Genomic DNA, 4,654 nt, shown 5'->3' with positions numbered 1-4,654 from the left:
AAACTTTATTTAAAAAAAACAAAACATTTTAGGTGTATGAGTGTCTTCCATGTCTATGTATGTATGTTTTCTATTCATTTCACACCTCCCTCCCTCTCGGTTAAATGTGGTCCAAATACACTGAAAGTGACTATGTAAATCAGTCCTGGTGGAGGAAGCAGCCTGTCATCCCAGCACTCAGAAGGCGGAGGCAGTAAGACCGCAAGTTCTAGACCAGCCTGGCTACATAGCCAGACCCTGTCTCCAAATAAATATTTTTTTTAATTAGAAAAAAATTTAAATAATTTTTTTAAAGAAAAAAAAAACAAGCCGGGCGGTGGTGGCGCACACCTTTAATCCCAGCACTCGGGAGGCAGAGGCAGGTGGATTGCTGTAAGGTCGAGGCCAGCCTGGTCTACAAAGTGAGTCCAGGACAGCCAAGGCTACACAGTGAAACCCTGTCTTGAAAAAAAAAAAGTTATCTGGAAGCTTTTGTAGTGGGTTATGCCTATAATTCCAGCCCTTAAGGCTGAGGCAGGAGAACTGGGAATTCTAGGGCAGCCTAGGTTACATAATGAGTTTCAGGCTAACCTGAGCTACCTCATGAGTTGTCTCAAAAGGAAAAAAAAAAAAAAAGAATTCCCCAAATCAAGGAGGGAACCTTGGGTTCTTCTTTGAGCCAACAGGTAAGGATTCTGGCTTGGGAATGTGGCCTGAGTAGGGGCCAGCAAGCAGGGCTCAGCCCTGCCCTCCAGTGCCTCCCCTTCCTGCTGTGTGACTGTGGGCAAACTGGCCTCTCAGAGGCTCACACTGCCTGTTTCTTGTAGCAGGCATCTCTGAAGGTGGCCTTTAGAAACGTGTGCCAGGCATCTGGGTAAACACGGAGGGCTGGAAGTATACCAGGCCTTCTTGGAAGGCCACAGTCTCTAGGAAGCAATAAACTAAGCAGCAAGTGGCTGTCGCTAAAGGTGGCTGGAAAGAATCCCTTATGAAAAGGCCCAGACCAAGAATTCCAGGTCAAGATAACAACAGCAAGTGCTAAGGACCTGAGGCAGGAACCTGCTTGGCAGGTCCCAGGTTCTGCAAAGAGGAGGGGATGATGGGAGGAAACAGGTGGAATCAGTGACTAGGGTGACCACGGATGGGCCTTTGAGGCCAAAGGAAGGAAATAGAATTTGTTTGGGTTACACACATGTGCGCGCGCGCACACACACACACACACACACACACACACACACACACATACTTTGGTTTATCATATTGAGTCAAGGCGTGGCCTTGAACTCTCCATCTTCCTGCTTCTACCTTCTGAGCACTGAGGTGGCACGCATAGGCTCACCTGAGATATTTTTTGACTCGAGGGTGAAGCCACTGAGGGAACTACAAAGTGTAACACCATTGTGAGTACCAACCAGCTACTGTGCCTGAAGATTCCTACACAGTGAGTCAGGAAAGTGTCATCGAGGGAGTAGGGTTCTTTATGACCCCCCAGTGTGCCTTCAGAGCCGGTGTTGCATTGTCTTGGGCATCTGTCCCCTCAGGCGGACCAACGTGGGCTTCCTCAAGGCACAGCTTTCTCCACACCATCAGCTGCTTCCGTGGTCCCCAAGCCCAAGCCTACCACCACCTGGGCCATGCACCAGTATGGCGGAAGCTGCAGCCCTGTCAGAGTTTAGCCCTCCCTGTCCCTTAATGTCACAGCCCTCGGATTTCATGAGTCTTAGCTGTGCCCAGAGTACAGATGACCTGACCCTGGAGCAGGAATGATGGTTTTCCATGAGCCTCTCTCATGCATGTTAGAGAACAGACCCAAGGAAGTGAAGGGCTTTTGCATAGAAAAGAGAGCGACCAGGCTCCAGATAGTCATGGCCCCAGTAGGGACACAGGCACAGGACACAGCTTGAAGAAGCAGATGAAAGGCCCCAGAGCTGTTAGCTCTGACCACTTGCTGGTCACGTGCAGACAGCCCCTGTGACAAGAACACGGCGTTGGGGGGGGGGGGCAGTGAGATGAGACCGTGGAGTGGAGTGGCACTAAGAGGATGTGATGCTGGGCAGGACCATTTCAATGTGAGGTCCGGCCCTTAAGGAAGCAAGCTAATAACAAGGAGGTGAGTCACAGTGACTGCTATTCACCTTCTCCTCCAACCACTCCTCCAAGCCGGCAGCAACCCAGAGCACAATGGAAACCACCAGAGATGGTGGTTGATACCACTGATAGCAATCAACACTAAGTTCCTAGAGTGTGCCCCCTGGTGTGATCGCCGCATACCCTGGGGAACCTCACAGAACCTGCTGGAGCATGCTTTCTATTGACTGGGAAATCTGAGGAGGGTGCGGAGGTGAAATATAGAAAGGAAGAGGGAAGAAAAGAGAAAGACCAAAGGAAGATTGACTTACAGATTCTTAGATAGATAGATCAATATATGGCGACATAGATGATAGCCACTGGTGGATGATAAATATATAAATACAGACCTTATGGACACAGAAGATAAATGGCACACAGATGGATATATACACACACCAGAAACACAATAGACGATCAATAAGCAGATGTCAAGTGACTTGTTGATTGATGAATAACAGGTGGTTGGTGGGTAGATGATCTATAACGATAGGTAGAAAGAAAAAATAGATAGATAAGCCAGAAACTGGTGATGCATGCCTTTAATTCCACAACTCAGAAGCATTGCAACGTTATGAGTTCGAGGCCAGCCTGGTCTACAGGGCAAATTCCAGGACAGCTAGAGCAACACAGAAAAACTGTCTTGAAAAATCAAAACAAAGCAAAAACAAAAACAAGAAAGAAAGAGAAGGAAAAAAAAGATAGGTAGATAGAAGAAAAGGAAATAAATAGTAGATAAACGATAGCTGATTGGTTATTAGATATATAACAGACAAATAGGTGATATATATTATAATATACAGCGAGAAGATTGATAGCTAAACAGATATAGACGATGCATAGATTATAGACACATAGATGGCAGATAGGCATAGGGACAGTGGGTAAACTGAGGTGAAAGGTGCACTATTTGCACTACTTTTCACTGTTCTGTTTTGTTTTCTTTTTGAGAAGAGTCTCGTGTGGCCTAAGCTGTCCTTGAACTCACTAAGTTGCCAATGCCGATGGCGCGATCCTCCTGCGCTCACCTCCTGAGTGCTGGCCCCCCATACAGTCTATGCCCTGCTGGAAATGGCTCCCAGGACGTGTGCATTCTAGACAAGCACCCTCCCTGCTGAGCCACACTCCCCGCCCCCATTGTCCTATATTTACTTTTCTGCAAAAATGGAAAATTTACAAAATAAAAAAAAAAAATGGTGCTGAGATGATTCCTTCTTCACTTATCCGTCTCCTAGGAGCCAAGAGATTCCAGGATGTGGAGAACTCAGAGTAAGTCACCCGCTACAGGACAACAGGAAGGTACCGATGTACACCTTTAAGTGAAAAGAACACCAGGCTGAGTGTGGTGGCACAGGCCCATCCTCTCAGCACTCAAAAGTTTTGCAGAGAATTGCTACCAAACCGTGTCTCCAGAGGAAGACGGGAGGAAGAGGAGGAGACAGAGGATAACAGTGGCTTGGACTCAGCAATAAAAAATTGTTGAACATCTAGGGCACACATAAAAAGCCTGAACAACAGAGTCCTTCAGCCACAGGTTGCAATGCTGTGGTTTTTCGCTGTGTCACATCTGCATGTATATCTCATTAACTACAATTGGGCTCATACATGCTAGGCCAGCCTTCTACCACTGAGCCACACTCCAGCCCCTCACTGGGGGATTCTAGGCAGGTGCTCTGCCACTGAGCCACACCCCAGCCCCTCACTGGGGGATTCTAGGCAGGTGCTCTGCCACTGAGCCACACCCCAGCCCCTCACTGGGGGATTCTAGGCAGGTGCTCTACCACTGAGCCACACCCCAGCCCCTCACTGGGGGATTCTAGGCAGGTGCTCTATCACTGAGCCACACCCCAGCCCCTCACTGGGGGATTCTAGGCAGGGGCTCTGCCACTGAGCCACACCCCAGCCCCTCACTGGGGGATTCTAGGCAGGGGCTCTACCACTGAGCCACACTCCAGCCCCTCACTGGGGGATTCTAGGCAGGTGCTCTGCCACTGAGCCACACCCCAGCCCCTCACTGGGGGATTCTAGGCAGGTGCTCTACCACTGAGCCACACCCCAGCCCCTCACTGGGGGATTCTAGGCAGGTGCTCTATCACTGAGCCACACCCCAGCCCCTCACTGGGGGATTCTAAGCAGGGGCTCTGCCACTGAGCCACACCCCAGCCCCTCACTGGGGGATTCTAGGCAGGGGCTCTACCACTGAGCCACACCCCAGCCCCTCACTGGGGAATTCTAGTCCACTGCTGAGTTATAGTCCCAGACTTTTTACTTCTTTATTTGGAGATATAGTCTTGCTAAATTAGGAAGACTGGCTCTGAGCTCACTTTGTAACTTAGATTAGCTTTGAACTTGCTGTCCTTCTGCCTCAGCTTCTCAAGTGGCTAGGATGAGAGGCCCTGTTAATGGTAGCCATATTTGGGGGGCATTTATTTGTTTGTTTAGTGTGTGTGTGTGTGTGTGTGCATGCCATGGCACATGTGGATGTCAGAGCACAACTTGCAGGAGTTGGTTCTCTCTCCTCTAGGCATCAAACTTAGGTCCTCAGGCT

Source organism: Acomys minous (genome assembly GCF_964271855.1).
Source record: "Acomys minous genome assembly, chromosome: 16".
Taxonomy (NCBI): domain Eukaryota; kingdom Metazoa; phylum Chordata; class Mammalia; order Rodentia; family Muridae; genus Acomys; species Acomys minous.
This window is presented reverse-complemented; position numbering follows the sequence as displayed.